Genomic DNA, 18,016 nt, shown 5'->3' on the forward strand with positions numbered 1-18,016 from the left:
TCCATGTACCCCAGCTACTTGCACAATTAAAATCCCTTGCACCTAAGCTATCAGTCTCTCCTATCCAACTCTTCCCAAGCAATCTTGGGATCATGCCAGTACTGGCTGCCATTACCCGTCAGTTTAAAAATCTTTGCCAGTGTAGACTGAGCCAAAAAAATCTATTTTTAACCTAATTGTATCCATTTCCTCTTAAATCCAAGGCACTGCTCTGCCTTTAGACCCACCCTTCCTACATACTGCCAAGGCAGTAGGAACTTCATTCTCCTACCCAAGCCATGATTATACCAAAGGGCCTGATACAGCTTCTCCAGCTGGTTGGTCTCCAGAGTAGCCAGACTCAAAACTGACCATCTCCATTTGAGATTTTTTCTCTTTCAAAACATCTTTTGGCATTATATATTATAACATGTGCAGACTGTGAATGATTCTCAAGATACTCCTATTGAAAACCAAGTGTTAACTATTATAAAGTTTATTTCTTCCATTTTTATCTTTAAAAGTGGGGAAAAAACACAGAATGAATGCATAAATTAGGTGGCATGAATAATCAAATAAAATGAAAGAGACCCTCTCTTTTGGGGGACGCTATAAGGAAAATATGCAAAAGAAAATTCTACCACTGGGATCTTCAGTTTGACTGAAACCAATTTTACATCAGAAATTAGATGCTGCAGTTCAAGCAGCTTGATGTTTTGAGATTCCAACCCCATTCCTATTTTTAACCTTGGCCCCAAATTAAATGAGAATTCTCAGCATAGCTGACATACTTGGATTTATTTCAGGGAGTCAGATGGTCAACAAGGACTGACTGCATGCCCACAGGGTGCACCACACCAGGTGTTTAGAGCACATCTGGAAACAGGTGCTTATGGTTCCTGTGAAAAACAGATTTGGCGTCTGCCCTCAAGGAGATTTTAATCTAATAGGCAGAGGAGGTGATGAAGATAGAGAACTGGGCTGGGGGTCCTGAAGAATCACAAGACGATAGATATGAAAGGTTATGAGAAAAAGCAATGAAGGGATACCGATACAAGATATTATCATTATTCAAAGTAGAATAAGAGTAAGAATGATGACGATGATGATGATGATGATGATGATGATGATGGAAAATGGATCTGTGATTTCATTAGCCTAAGAAATGCCCAGATAAGGAATTTTGCCCCTCTCTCATGCAGAGCGGTACCTACTCCACTATTTAGAATCTGAAAGAATTACCTAGAGCAGTTAAGCCTGGCACAGAGTAAGTCCTAAAAAAATGTTTATTCAACTCACCCATAATGTTGATGATGACAATGATGACGATGATGAAGATTATGATGATGATGATGTTATTGCCTAATATGGAAACTAAGCCTTTTAACTCATCTTCCCTTCTTCACTCTTTCTCCCCTCCAGCCCAATCATAATATTGCTGCCAGACCTTCCTTGCCTACAAATCTGACCACATCATTCCTCTGTTTATAAAACTCTTCAACAGCTTATCCCCTCTTGAATTAAGTTCAACCTTTTTATCTTGGCATTCAAAGCCTTCCATAACCTGGCATCCCTCTGCCTTCTAGGCTTGTCTCACATATGCTATGCTCCTAGAAAATAAGGATATTTACTATGTCTTAGATGTGCCCCACACTCTCCTCCCTCCTTGCCTTTCCTGACACTTCCTCCTACACCTGGACTACTTATTCCACTCTCCCTCGCCACTTGTGGAAATCCTACCTTGTCTTTAAAGTCCAGCTCAGATTCATCATCTCCATGAAGCTATCCTTGATCCTCCCAATCAATAATAATCCCTGTTAGAACTTTATATAGCATTCAGTTTTTATCTCTTTTATGTGTATCCATGATTTTGTTTATAGAAATTCATGTACCCCCATGCCTAGGGGGGAAAGAGAGGAGTGTGTATGTCTTCTATATTTATCTATTAGATCGCAGGCTTTATGAAGACAAGGACATATCTTGGACATGTGAGTGACCCAACATCTATTAGCATCTGGCATGATGCCTGGCATATAATAAGTGCTTTAAAAATGTTTCTTTATGTGGCCAAAGTTTATTATCAACAACTAACGTTATGAATACCTTGGCCATGTTCCTGAAAATAATCTTGAAAACTTGAGGGAAATGTAAGCTTTTATCCCAGAGTGTGACATCATGGAAGCCACTGCTGTACAGGAAATACATCATTTTCCTCTTAGAAACCAAGGAAAAGTGATCATGGAAACCAGCTGATGTGGGTGTATATTTAGGGTTGGAGGGCTCAGGCAGCTTCCATTGGACTAGAGTTGTCATTTGACTCTGACTTCCTGAAGTTAGGGCTATCTTATCACTATGAAGCTAAAAGATGATCAGTCTGTGAGCCATCCATGATTCTTAACTTGGCCAAGACATATTTTTATAAAGGAACTTAGTGAAATGGGAATAGTACTAGATTTTGAATCAGAAGACCTAGGTTCAAATCTTCTTTCTGCTATATACTACCTGTGACAATGAGCAAGTCAATTCCCCTCTCGGGATCTCTGCTTCCTCTTCTCTAAAGAAAGGCAATTAGATCAGAATCCTTCCAAGTTTCCTTCCAGGCCTAAATTTATGATTCTATGTTTCTATGAGATCAAGCGACTTCCCCTCTGTTTTGATGGAAAGAAGAATTTGCCAATCTAGATCGAATGAGGACGTTTTCTGAAGCTCTCTTTCAAGGACTATTGAAAAGAAAGAATCAGTGATTTCATTTTCATGAACCACACATTCAAAGCTAAATGTGTGTTAACAATATTGCAATAATTACCCTTGTAATTATAACATTATAAAATTTTAAATTATTCAGTTGTAACACTGTTTTCCCAGAACTATAGAAAATGTGTTTCTTCTTAGCCTTTTCTCTTTTTCAAATGATACTAATTTAATTAATTGTTAAATAGTCAAAGGACAGCCCTCTCCCTCCTTTTAAGCTAGTTGATTAGCTAGTTGATATGTCTTGAAGAAGATGGGATGCCTACTCTATGGATAAAATGACGAACACAGGAAGTAGGAGCTAATTGCTTACTCCATGGAAGCCTTTGACTCCCCTTCTGCAATGTAAACTCCAAAGCAGGTTTTGTCTGTCTACATATGTACATGCATACACACATACACACACATTCAGTTTTCCTGAATATACACATATAATATATAGATGCATAGTGTGTATATGGATATATATTGTATCTATATATTATCTATATAACATGTATCCATACATAAATATCACTTATAGATATATAAATAATATATCTAGATATTGGTATAATATATGCATGTATTAAGATATAACACATATATTATGACAGATACACATTATATATATAGATATATAGATATATATTCAGAAAAAATACTAATGAGATAAAAGTTGCTCAAACAAGACGAATGATGACTTTCCTGGAGCCCTTCACAGTAGCATGGGTGGCATTATAGCATTAGACATTAGCCTAGCTTAATTGTGATTTCTGCATTTGATTTATTTTCCCTTCTGACTGTATAACAACTCAAACATCATAGACTACAAAAGATTCTTAGCAACTTTATAATACCTGTAAACTTTACAAGTAGATCTCTCTCCCCACTCCCCCTTTTCTCAGCAAATGGGCAGGAAACCTTCTGCCTTTTCATTCTGATTCATCTGGCCTGCAATTTTTATTCCTGCCCAAAGAACAGCCATTTGGAATCGTTTTTGTAAAATTTCCTGACTTAACGCCATTTCAAAAGTGAGAGGACGTGAAAAGACATTTGATTTGCCCACCATCACCACAACTCCATTGCTTGATTTCTGTATCGTACACCCAATTTATTCAGAGTGTGCTCATCATGACCACCTACGGTACATGTCTGTCTCTCAGCTCGGTATTTACTCCCCACTAGTTGAAAATAAATGATCGAGACGAATCTGGATATTTGACACTTCTTCCATTGTGAAAAATAAAAGGATCAATTTAAAACCCTTCATTACTGTCCCTAAGAGGAGTGGAAGGGAAATTGAAGATGCTGTCATCAATGAAAAGGAATTTTCCTTCAGAGTACTGGGATTTAAATCAGCAAATATAGTCCAAAAATTGTTGTTGTTGAAATTAAAAGTTGTTCTAGACTATGAATTTCATCCTTAGTCGGAATGGATGGTGGGGAGAAAGAGATCATAGGTAATAACTCATTTTTTCTTTAAAAAAAAATCCTCAAGTGATAGAGCTTCTAGGAGTCACAGAGATACTGACGTCATCATCAAAAATTTATTAAGCACCTACTCTGTGCCAAGTACTAAGGATACAAAGATGAAAATGAAATATTCTCTGCCCTCAGGGGCTTATATTCTTTTAGAGGAAACCATGCATGCATGTATAAGTATATAATTAATAAATATAAACAGAATAACTTCAAAATAAATTCAATGTGGTTAAATATAAGATGCTTTAAACATCTTAGTGCAATTCTAAGCTACTAAAGTTTAAAATGGAACTGAGGTTTTTGAGATACCCTGTGAAAGGTTGTCTAGACAACATATAGATGAAAATGGAAGGGAGGAAGGAAGGGAGATAGTTTCTACCGATGCGTGTGAAAGAACCCAATTGTTTCAATAATTCCAAGGTTAAGCAAGTCCAATCCTGTATACATTACAACTCAATGTGTAAAAAAAGAGATGCACCACTACCAAGATGCCCGTTATTTACCTAATAGACCATAAAAGGTTTCTGGGGACTCATTACATTCAATTGGGTCAATTTGAAATGTGCAAATATGTATTTAAAATTTGTAAATATGCATTGAGACTAAGTGTGGGAAAACTGTTAGGAAAAGCATGTATGGGTAATTCTTGACCATATCCATATGCATTCCCTTTTTTTTAACCTTTTTTTCTTAAATCGAGGCACCTGAATCAGTCTTCATACTCCCAGATACAAAGGTACACATCTTGCCCCACTATTTAAAAGAAAATTAAATATCAGTTTGGTTGACTGTCTGCTAGGTAACATAGCAAGCATTTCCATGGCCCTACTGCATATAATTCAGTAACACTAACTTTGGAGTGGAGGAGGGAAACCTATGGATGGATCAGTAAGATATAGCGAGGATTGGAGTGGTCAATTCATTTTCCCTCAAACAGAAGATGATTTCACACCCCCATCACTATTGTCTCTTTCTTGTTGGTTTCACACATGTGAGAAAGGGAGAAATACACAGGTTTGCATGGGCACATCTATAGCCATATATAAAACATTATGTATTTGTTTCCTTTCCTTGTCTTGCCCTGAAAATGCTTCACTTTACCAGGAGTAAAAAGCACTCAGAGGCTTTTTTTGTTTACCCACAGGAGAAAACAAACACTTAGCCCGATCAGTTTGCTAATCGAAATACCTGATAGAAGAATAAACCTGTTAGAACTAAATTTACCAAATGATCATCCTCATTCCTCTGTAGATGCTGAATTTACAATGCATCTGAGTTAAAGATACTCTTTACAAAAAAATGTTAACCTAGTCTCTAAATGCAACCACCTGCCTGGTATATATGGAGTGTTATCTATCCCAGTAGAATACCACACTCTGGAATTAAAAAAAAGAAAAAAAAATATTTTTTGCAATTCTAGTTTAGTTCCATGACTCTTGCCTTTTAACAAAGGAGATTCTTACTTAGATAATCTCTAAGTAGGAAGCGATTTTTTTTTAAATGGGGCTAGAACAGGGTTCTTATCCTTTTTATGTGTTAAGGACCCCTTTGGCTGTCTGGTGAAGCCTATGGACCCTTTCTCAGAATAACATTTAAAATAATCGAAGGCAATGCTAAATTTCACTTAGAAAACAGTGAATATTAAGATCTATTTTTTTTTTTACCATCTAAGCTCATGGACTTCCTGAAATCTATCCATAGATTCCTTTGGGGTCCATGAACTCTAGGTTAAGAACCTCTGGGCTTAAAGGGCTGGAAAGCCAAGCCAACCCTTGAGTCATTAGGAAAGGTCTGGAGGGAAGTTTTGCTTAAATCATTTTCTTTTGCTCTTTGTCAGCAGCTGGAGACATATATAGCTAAAGCATGAAGTCAGGATTGCCCCTTGCCTGTTCATGGTGTTAAATCTCAATAAATTAAAATTATTTTTTGTTGCTGTTGCAGTTTATTATTTAATTTATCTTCACCCCCATACCCATAACCCCATCCTCATCCCAACACACACACACACACACACACACACACACACACACACACACACACACAGGCTTATGGGGAAGAAGAATATTTTCGTTTCTTCAGGTTCTTGAAGTGAGGGCTACCAGCGACCATTGCCCACCCTAGCTCTGTCTAGGCAAGTAATGCATTAATTCAACAAACACTTACTAAGCCTTGCTTTGAGTGAGGCATTGTGTAGGTGCTATGAGGGATACAAACACTCTAGGTAAAACCCAGTCCCTGACTACAAAGAGTTTATGATCCATTTTTTTTAATAGACTAAAATAAATTTGTTTGGAAAATACTGCAAAGGAAATAAATAAGCTATTTCTAGGTGGATCAACGACTTTAGAACATAATATCCATTAATAATATTTTGCATTTGATTTCCTTTACCTTTTCATAGAAAATATAAATTGAAAAAATAGGTCATCTTTAATTTTATACTATAGAAAACAAAAACCAAGTGTAAAATATAACTTGATGTTATTAAGGTAACTATGTTCTACTCTACAAACTAATTGTAAAACACAACTTAAAATTATCCAGGGAAAAATATTGGTGGAATTAGGCAATTCTAATATAATGAAGGTAGGTTCTCTACATGTTATGTTTTATTTTAAATGGATTCCTTAATTTTGTATTTTGTTTAATAATGATTTGTATTTAATAATTTAAATCAGTTTTGTATGCACTTATTTTTGTTTTGAAGAAGGCAAAGAAAGTCCATAATGTTTATGTTTTTCCCTAAACAATATTTCAATGCTACTCAGAAATGTATTCCCTTAAAATAGTCATATTCATTACCCCTCTCAAGATTCAGCAGTTTCTGATTTTGTTATCTTGTTGACCACATTTAGGCAATATTTTTCATTGTGAGAAAATATTTCTGTTAATAATTCTTCACCAAATTTAAAAATAAAATATTTGGATTTGGATTTGCAAACTAACCAAAGCAATTAGAATTCACTGTGAACTGAATGTGGTACAAATTTCTTTGTAAACTGGAGATAATTTTAAAAAATGAAATAAATATTTTAAAAGTTGTTCTGGGAAAATTCCTCCATCTGCTTTGGACACCTGCAATAATGTCTTAAAAGGGCAAGGTGGTGTTTAAAATTTTTAATTTCGTTAAAGGATACTCAGTCCCCCAAAAGCTGTTCTCTTGAATTGAAACCTCGTGAGGCAAGCTTCAGTCCTGAGCAAACAAAAGCAGCTGCATTATAAACCCTTGAAAAAAGGGTTTATAATGCAAACGCAGCCGTGACCTTAACTCTAGAGGTGCAAACATGCGGCTGTAATAGGAAAATTATGCTTTAAAACAGAATGGGGTTCGCCGAATGTTTTAAGATTTCTATTTGATCACGTTTAGTAGCTTTTCTAGTTTCAAATAACAAATGAACGAAAGGGAAGCTTTTGCATCCTTCCCCAAAAAGGAATGCATTTCTGTTTGGGGGCAGAAGAGGTGCAAAGGGTGATGAAAGATTTGAACGTCCATTAGTAAATAAGAACCTCCAATCTAAGAAGAATCCCTGCCCCACAATCTGACTTAGAAAATAATGTTAACATTTTAAAATGTTAAATGCAGTTAATGGAATGAAGAAAGCAAAGACATTCATTTCAAACCTGGGTTGAATTTTGCTTTGCAATTTTGCCAGAAAAAAAAGAATGAAAACAAAGGGCTAAATCCTATGATTGTTTACTGCAGTAATTTAAAGAAAATGCCAGGACCTTCAGCATCAGCTAAGAAGGAAGGAAGGAAGGAAGGAAGGAAGGAAGGAAGGAAGGAAGGAAGGAAGGAAGGAAGGAAGGAAGGAAGGAAGAAAAAGAAAGAACAACAAGAAAGGGTGAGAAAAGAAAATGCTGAGGAAAAAAGTCAAAATAGGAAAGTCAAAATATATAAAACAAATAAAACCAAACAGGGTCAAGATTAAGATGAACAGAGGAAAAGGAAATTAAGAACATTTTCAATAAGACCCACATTAATGTATTAAGGAGAGGAAAAGGGAATAAAAGTTGCAAGGGGAAAAAAAATGAAAGTCTAGACTAATGAAGTGGCAAAGGAAGGGAATTGATTCCAATATTGTAAGATTTGGAAACACCCAATGAATGAAAGAAAGATATAATTTACATTCAGATAAATAAAAGGCAAAATTTTTATTGATTTCCGACATTAGCAATCATTCTAATTTTTAAAACCCACATCTAAATTGTCAACACTTTCTGCGTGTCCAAGGAGGACTCAGGTAAGGCTATAATATCCTGTACTGAGGATTCTCCCTTTTTAAGAAGTCAGCCCAATAGAACTGACTGAACTGGAACCCAGACAGACTCCTGTTTCCCCCAGTACCAAACAAATAGAAGCCACTAATCAGGGGTTCATAACCAGAGGGCCATGAACCTGATTAAAAAAATACTGTGATAACTGTATTTCAATATAATTGGTTTCCTTTGTAATCCTATTTACTATTTTATTCATTAAGAAAAAACATGACTCTAAGAAGAGGTCCATAAGCTTTACCAGACTGCCAAAGAGTTCCAGGTTAAGAACTCCTGTTTTAAGTGATATAGAACAATTTGGGACTCCTTATATTTCTTTCTTTCTTTTTCATAGTCAAAAGCAGAACAAAACTTGGATGTCTGGGCAAAGAAAACAGTGACACCTTATCTGTTTTGATTAAGATATGAAAATGAAATAAGCAAAGGGAGAGGAAGCTGACACAACAGAAGAAGAGGGCTGGATCTTGAGAGACAGTTATCTGGGTCCAGGGGCAACTCAGGTATGAATAATAAGCAAAGAGCAATTATTAGCAAAAGAGCCCAACTCTCAAGCATATGATATCCCATTTGAAGAAATCAAAAGTGCAGTTTTTCCTTTCTTTAGGTAAGATGTTCCAGGAATTATTCTGGACCAAGCTTTGGGATGACTTTGTTCTCCAGAGTGATAATGGCACATTTCCCCGGGCCAAACTAAGGTTTTGTACCAGAATGAGGACTTTGGATGGAATGTTAGCTGCTCTTTGATTAATGTAATTTACTTTTATATTATTCATTCATTCAATTTTTTTTAAGAGCCCATTCTGCTGGTTTTTCCACAGTCCAATTTGGCTAAATGCGGCATCCATGATTAACGCCCTCATTTGGCACAACTTGGACCTGGCATTGTGTAAATAGTGCCGTACCCATTAATCTTGCCGAAACACTGCAGGACTCTGTGTGTGTGTCAGTGTGGCAGGGGGAGGGTTCGGTCACGGCACCACTAATGTCCTAATAAAATCAGCCTCTGGGATCTGACCCTAACCTTTCTGACGTCCTCAGCACACAGACTGTTTCTCATTAGAACTTTTTCTTAGATCCAAAGATCAAGCATTGGCTCTCTTTGCCTCCATTTTGTAAGCTGAAGACAAATAGCGTTTAGGGCTTGATATAGTATCCTAAGGTGTGCCTGTGTCTAGAACGCTAAGTTATTTGTACTATTTCACTGGGGAGTTGGGACAGGGGAGGGGGAAGGGAAAGAGCAGGAGAAAGGAAAGACTTTCAAACCAGTCTGGCATTTCAACAAGTCTCTTAATAAACACATAGGACTATTATCCCATCTGAAAGAATGTGTCCATGTGATTTAGCTTTCAGGAATTAAAAGGAGCATCACAAATTGGCCTGTGGGACCTTTGACCAACCTTCCACTGGCAGAGTTTGGCTCAAATTATTATGATTATTTTTAAGTAAGGTAGCAGGAATTCCCTCTGTCTTATATCCACAGATGATCCAGAATCAGACTGGATTTTTAAGCTGGGGTCAGATTTCCAGCTCTGAAATGCTATTTTCTACCAAGGTTCCAGCTCTGTTTCATGTTCTCCCCTCTTCACCTCCCCTCTATATCCCATACACCTTTTTGAAAGATGTAAACTCCGTTTGGGCCTCTTTTCTTCCCTTTTAATTTGAGTGAAGGCTATAAAAGGGGCCTAAATATTATGCTACAGGCACCATATATCTCAAAGAAAAGCTACCACTGGAGGGAAATAGACACTTCCACTTCCACTGCTTTGTCTAGGACTTAAATCAGACCAGATCTTAAAGGATCTATTTTAGCTATTTTTTTTCTTGGATCTGGTACCTTCAATTATTAACGGCCTAGACAGAAAAGGACCTGGGTGGGGAGAAAGGCTGAAGAACCATTCCTCACCTGATAAGAAGGGGAAAGGAATCTGGTACATTTTAACAACAACCAAACTGAAGCATCTCAGCTTTGCCTCTGGTCTGAGATGGGATTGCTTTCTAAAGCAACCTAAAACAAATGACTCAGCCCCTTTTGGTAAGTGTTGAGGAGGGGTGGGATGGCATGAGAATGGGAGTTGAGGGGGAAGAAGGTAAAGAGGGTCCTGATCAGGGAACTGGGGATTGAGGTTTGTGTGATTTGAGAGCTGTTAAGGGCAAGGCATGCTTAGTATGTAAGAGGCCTCCATGAGGGAGAATGATGGGATTGGGAAAAAAGAAGGGATCTTAGGGTCAATAAGAGCCAAGAATGTTGCAGGTCCATCTAGAGTGACATTTATTTCCCTCAGAGCTCATGAACCCCAAGTATCCATCTTGTCACTATCGTGAAAATTAAAAGTTTCCAAAATGAAAATTTTAAATTCCCCTTTGTATTGTCTGCACCCAGTCTAAAAGAGGCCAGCTAGCTGGTGCGAAGACGCCTTCAAATCTATTAGCCAGCAAGTCTTCAAGGAGCTGGAGATACAATGCCAGAAATGTGATAAATTCTCTATCTGCTTAATCGCACATGTCAATTACAGTAGTCTCTTCCACTGCACAAACTGTGAATAGCAGCTCAGAAAATACAGCTAAAAGACAGTGTTATAATTCTGAATACTCAACAGATGATTCAAAACCCAACGTCAGAGCCAAATCCTAGATCAACGACACTGCCTAAGCAAAGAAAAATTTTCATGCTGCTCCGCTTGAGTACAAGGAGTACAGAAACGTGGCACAATGATACAGAGACAGAAGGGCAAATGAAACCTGCAAAAATAGATACTGAACAGTTTGAGACAAATAAAAGAAGCATGGAAAAGCCTTATTCAGGAAGGGAGCAAAACAGCAAAACAAATTTGTTGTGATTTTTCAGCTACAGGGCTGTGGTTGTTTTTTTTTTTAATCATTTTAATATCCATTTTTTGTGTAGGAGATTTTTTTTGTGAACAATATTAAAAGTCTAAAGCTTAGAAAGAAATGAAGAGAATTATATTTTTCACATAAGAATAGTTCAAGGGATAAAAAAACAAAAGCTACATGAAAATTTTAAATGCAATTATTTTAGATTAGAATATTTGGATTGAAAGATCTTGAGGGTATTGTTTTTGATAAGACAGCCCCACTTGACAAGGCCTGTCACCACGCCAGGTTTCTCTGTTGTCAACTAAAGATGAAAGGACATCAGAAAGAATTAACTTCAGCTTTTAAACATTTTGAAAATGTCAGAGAGGTCAGAGATAATATATTTCTGTGTATGGCATATTTACTTGATGAAATTTGTGCTAACAATGTGTTTTTACTTTTCATTCAAGTTGGTCCAAAATCTTGGTAATTGATCACAGGCTAATGACACTTGACAAGGAAACAATATGATTGGATAAATTCTGTATCAATCACAGCTGTTGCAGGTATAGGCCATGCATATTACACTTTCTAATGCCTGTAATTGGCAACTCTGGAAAAACCAGCTAGGTCTCCTTGTGCATTTTCCATAGTCATTTATTTGGTTTCCAGTTACATGGAAGCCAATTTAAAGCTCTTTTTAACTCACACCTCACCATCAGACCTATTGTTCCTGTGTTCTCCTGAATGCCTCTGACAAATTCAGTGATTTGTTTCAGTATGGGTCTCAAAAGAAAGTGTAAATAATGTCCAATTCTTCCAAAACGTATCTGGATATTATGGAGGACTTCCCTAGTTAAAAAAAAAATTTAAGGAACATGTTATATCTAATATCATGACGAAGCCTAAAATTTGTAAACAACACACAAATAGGAGATGATTTTCCATTTCTAAGGTGCATTCTTGCCTCCAAAAAGGGAAAGCGGTCAGTTAAAAAGAAGTCCAGGTACTATTACTTCAAACTAATTCCTCTTTTCCACATGAGATTCAGAGAGAAAGGTCAAGTCTGCTGTCATTTCTTTCTCTAACTGATGCTCAGAGCCTGTGTGCACTGAGCATGATATATTTAAAAGAAGCCAAGCAATCGGCCATTTTCTGCATCAACTGTATTAATCATAAACCCTCCATCTTGAGCTGAAACGAGAGATTAGGTGAAGGGGGTGGGAGGGCCATTGTAAATAGCAAATGCTCACAGAGGAAGTCCTTGCTGCTGAAAAACCAAACTCATCTTTTCCCTCCATCTTAACAAAATAATAATAATAATAATAATAATAACGTATCCCTCACAACTGAGAGAAGGGCCATAGCATCGTTGTAATTCATAAAATAGGCTGCCTACAAAATGGAAAACTAGCAAGAGGCCGTTCAGGCAGCTGACTCCCGCATCCAGAACTGACAAAGAGGCAAGGTGTGTAAAAAAGTCCATCAAATACCCCAAAACTTTGAGTGATGTATACCAAGGAAATTCTGAGAGAAGTTATTAAGAGACACACCAGCGAATACACATCGTGTGGGGATACACACAGAGTAATTAGCTATATACTAAAATGAAAGAGCAGAGTGGCAATAGCCTTGTGTCAGACATGGAGCTCCCTAAGTCTACAGCGCAGAGATATCATGTAAAAAATCATAACAGAACATTCATCCACCATGGCAAAGTCTGTTAGGGAGTGGGGTGATATCGTTTGCTTAAGGATTATATAGAAGATCTAAAGGCCCAAGCAAACAATGCCTTTGTGTGAAATCGCTGACAACAAAGTGGAGACAATCAGTTAGGCCATTATTAGTTAAAATCATCGTCTTGGCCAGGAACGTTTTGGAAGGGAAAAACAACAGAGGGTGGTTCATTTTTAAGAAATCTTATTAGAGGAATCTATGAAAAGTCTTGCCCTGCTTTAAAAAGAAAACAAAATCTTATGGCAATCATTAAAAATGAAATATTTTCTGAACAAGAGGACAGCAGAGACCTCCTCCGACTATGCAGATGCTACCCTCTTCCATTCACACTGACCCACTTGGGTGTCTTAAATAATGTCCTTGTCATAGTTCTTTGACTCTCAAGGCTGCACTGCCCGTGAACTTCTCAGGGCTCCACACATTAGCCTATGAGACAATAGAGCCACTTCTTTTAAAGTAACCATTAACTAATGCTCAGATACTGTCAGATCACTCATAACTGAAAATCCACAGAACCCATAGGGCTCCTTCTGGCTACCAAATGAATTTATTACAGCCAGGCACCTATTGTACCTTCTGAGCTCTATTCTTCAACGGATAATGATTGTCATTATAGCACTCTGCATTTAGGGCAGCTCCTTTTATCTGAAGTTCTCCCCAGACCCCAAGGTTGTTAGGACTGTGATCATCATCATTATCGATTAATATTCTGGAGTGCCTACTGGTTTCACAGCATGATGCTGGGTGCTGTATTCAATTAAGACAGATTCCCACCGCAGTCCATGATTAGTCACTAGATCTGATCACATATGCAAAAGGCATATGCTAAAACAGGCATATCATACAGGATGAAATACAAAGTCCAAAATAGGGTGAGTTGAATAGATTTTTTTTCATAACTGGTTAGGTTCCATAGCCTTTATCTACCCACCTCTCGTTTAATATTCACAGTTGTTACAGGGTTAGAAGAGACCCAAGAAATCATCTTGTCCGACCCATTCCCAACCAAGAATTCCCTCTACATCATTGACAAGTGGTTGTTCAGACTCCTACCTGAAACCTCCAGTGAGGAATAAACCAATATCTCTGGGAATAGATCCTTTTTGCTTTCAGAGAGCAATAATTGTTAGGATGGGTTATTCCTTATATCAATCCCCAATCCATCTCCTCTGCAACTTTTATTCTTTGTGCTTTCTTAGCTCTGTTGAACAGAATGAAGAGCCAGTATTTATATGGTGCTTTACCATTTATGAAGCACTTTGCAAATATCATCTCATGTGATAACTAGCCCAACAACTCTTTGGATGCTTGGAGACTCCATCATAGCCCTCTTTCTTTTCTTTTCTTTTCTTTTTTTTTTTTTTAGGCAATTGGGGTTAAGTGACTTGCCCAGGGTCACACAGCTAGGAAGGGTCAAGTGTTTGGTCTGAGACCAGATTTGAACTCAGGTTCTCCTGACTTTACGACCGGTGCTCTATCCTGCACCACCTAGCTGCCCCCTTTCTTGCAAGTCTTTCCCTGACCTAAACCTTCCCAATTCCTTCAACTGGCCCTTATGTGTCAGTGATTCCATTCCCCTTACTATTTTAACCTTCTCGGGACATGTTTAGAACTTCCTACCACTGTCTTCTTTATAGAGTGTATTTCAAATGGAAAGAGGCACAAAGCTCCAACTTTGCTACCCAGGAAAGAAATAAGCATTTATAAAGAGCCTACTATGTATGAGGTACTATGCTAAAGGCTTTTAAAAAAAAATTTCATTTGATTATCACAACAATCTCGGGAGGTAGGTGTTATTATTATCCTCATTTTACAGTTGAGGAAACTGAGGCAAACATAAGTTAAGTGACTTGCCCAGAGTCACATAGCTAGTAAGTATCTGAGTCTAGATTTAAATTCATGTCTTCCTGACTCCAGGATCAGCATTCTATCCACTGTACCACCAGCTGCCTTACTATCTTAGGAAAGAAATTGTACAGTAAGTCAGAGCTAGCCTTAAGAAAGTAGCCTATATTTACATATAGTACCATATCCATCCCTCTTCATCCCTGGATCAGTATCACTCTTAATCCCACCCCTATGAAAGCAGTCTGATAAATTAATTCATACATGACTTTGTTTCATAACAACAGGTTACTCTCCTAAGGCTATTTACATTTTAAATGAAAATATAGGTAGAGGGCAATGCTCAAATGGGGCTGGGGAACCCAAAGGAATAGACCTGTAATGGCAGAATTGCAGATACTGTGTCACCTGTGGAGGGGGAAATAATTAGTTCTTCTAGGGTAAAGTGTCCTTTTATTCTCCTCTCAAATCACAACTTTGATAACTGCTGACTGACTCCATTCCCATGCATAAAGGCGGACATGATAATAATGAGTATGTATGGAAGAGAGGTCAGGAGAAAAGAGAAATTATGAAGGGATTAAGAGTTGACCTAAGTTTTTCCCATTCCACGTGAGTGACATCTTTGTCAGTTTGTTTCAAGTTGAATACATAAAAATAGGTAATATTTGAAATTTTAAAAGGAGAAGACTTGTCCAAATAGCAGTCAGGGCCTCTTTGTCAATATCTTAACCTTTTTCCCTTTAAAGTAACAATGTTCTTGTGATGTTTTTTTCTTCCTTTATCACACCAAGTCTAAAACCCATCTGCCCAATTTCAGCACCCTCTCTAATCTATGTCCCTTCAATCTGCCTGTCTTTTTACTTTCCATTGGGCACCCTTCACTTCAGTCAGTGGTCTAACCATGGTCAACCACACCTCTTTACTTCCCATCTGTTATTCTTGTCATTAGGGATGCTCTCTCCTTTTCATCTTTGCCTCTCCAAACCTAGAAAGTTTTCAGGGCCATCTCTTCTGACTACCCCATACAATTTAGTATACCATATGTTGTCTTACTGGTATACTACATTTTCAGTTGTCATCTTAGCCAGGCTGTAAGTTTCTAGAGGGTAGATACTTATGTGTCCATCCAGAACCTGACTGCAGGGCTGAACACTAAGCTAGCACTCAATACTTGACCAGCTGATTATACAAGCAACCCTTGTTATCCTGTGACTGCAGCTATACTATTTAAATTGTTCTGTGTCTGTGTGTGCTTGGTTGAATCTCGCGCGGGCAACAACAAGGAAATAATGTTGCAACAAAATGCATCTAATTCCATCCATAGAATCAGAGACTGAGAATTGGAAGGGACTACTTTAGCTTTCTAGCCTGACATATACACCAAGGGAAGTCCCATCCTAGCATGCCCTGAGACTCATCATCCAGCCTTTCCTTGAAGACCTCTACTCAAGGGAAACCAATGTCTGTTTGACCGGCTCCAATTTATAAACAGAAGCACTGACTTGAGATATCATGGGAAGCACAAACTCTGCTCTGAGAGCAGTAAAAAAAAAAAAAAAAGAAAAAGAAAACCCAATGACAAGAAGCAACCAAAAGGCTTTCCACTGAGTGACCACCACTCATAAACCCAGGTTCTTCCTCCACTCAACAGAATCTTCACTTGCTTCAGAGCAGTCATGAGACTTTAGCTGCTGCCTGTGGGGTTATAGCAGCAAAGGTACTGAAACGATTAAGACAGTCCATGCATTTCTAAAACATTTTATATGAATAAAGATTCTCTGGTTTGAATACATTTGCATGTCCCCACAGCACTTGACTTGCCAACACTGATAGAGCCCATGGACCATTTTATATTGCCAGACTTTCTTGAGTTTCCCTTCCTTCTCTCAGAAGGTGATTTTCTCATTAAGAGAAGGCAATGCCTTAAGGACCAAAGGGGTTTTGGCTTCATCTTTATTTATTATTTGTTATTTATTAGATTTTTACAGTATCTGTTCTCCAAAGAGTACAAGATCCTACATACATAACTCTCAAATTGTCCAAATAACTTTTTACAATAAATATTTACAGGCATCCTAACTCTCAACATTATAAAAGAAGGGGAGATAAATTGGGAAGAGGAATAGGAAAGGAAGAAAGATGAAAAACTGTTTTCAACATATCTCCTGACTTCCTCTCAGTTACTCTGCCTCATATCCTCACTTAGGTTGGTTAGTGATAGGAGGGTTCAACCATTCTAAACTTTTACTTACTCTCTTATCGTAGATTTACCAGACCTCTCAAACTTTTAGGCCATGACAAAAATACTGAAGGAGAGGCAGGGGGGTGGAAATCATTAACAATCTGTCTTCAACTACTACAAGTGCTCCACCTTAAACGAAGGTCGAAATTCATATGGTCTCCCCCTCTAGCAATAATTTTGTTCTCTGGCAAAATACAGTTTTAATTAAGGTCAGGCTTGCCGAGACTTAGAAAAAGGTAACAATTATCCAGTGAATTTGGGTCAGTTGAGACAGTCATTCTAGCTAATTCAATCCAAATGGTTGTCAATTAAAAAAAAAAAAGGAAGAAAGAAAGAAAGAAAAAGAAGAGCCTTTTGTAACGGATGACTAGCTGGTGAAAGAATGGAGGAAGATATGTAAAGACCATCCAAAGTTTGAGACCTTTTGACTTGTATGGTTTCCTGAATAGAGCTATGGCAGTTGAAATCAGCAAAGCTCAAGAAAAACCCACACAGTCTTTAACCCCACATTTCAACATCCACAATGGGGAATTGGTTTGGGGTAGGAGGCTTGGGTTTGTTTGTTGTTTGCTTGTTTTTGACAGGGAAGGCTAAGAAGCTTTACTAATGGAAAAAGCTCTAGCTCTCCGATTGGATTCCAACTGGAGCCTTTCCCTGAAGAATTTAGCAAGCTCAAGTAGGAAGTCATGGGGGGGAAAAAACGTAAATGGAAGAGAAAGGGTTTCAGTGAGGTTTAAAGGAAAAAGGATTCCATGATTGAAGCAAAATGAAAAAAAAATACATAGCTTCTTTTAAAGTTCTCACTCTCACTAATTTATTTTTGTCTTCCTTCTGTTTCTGTTTCCTAGGTGGCCATTGTTCTCAGACTTTCCCCTCTGCTTATGTAGCTCCTATAATTGCCCTTCT

The sequence above is a fragment of the Phascolarctos cinereus genome, unplaced genomic scaffold (genome assembly GCF_003287225.1).
Source record: "Phascolarctos cinereus isolate Bilbo 61053 unplaced genomic scaffold, phaCin_HiC Scaffold_2;HRSCAF=192, whole genome shotgun sequence".
NCBI lineage: Eukaryota > Metazoa > Chordata > Mammalia > Diprotodontia > Phascolarctidae > Phascolarctos > Phascolarctos cinereus.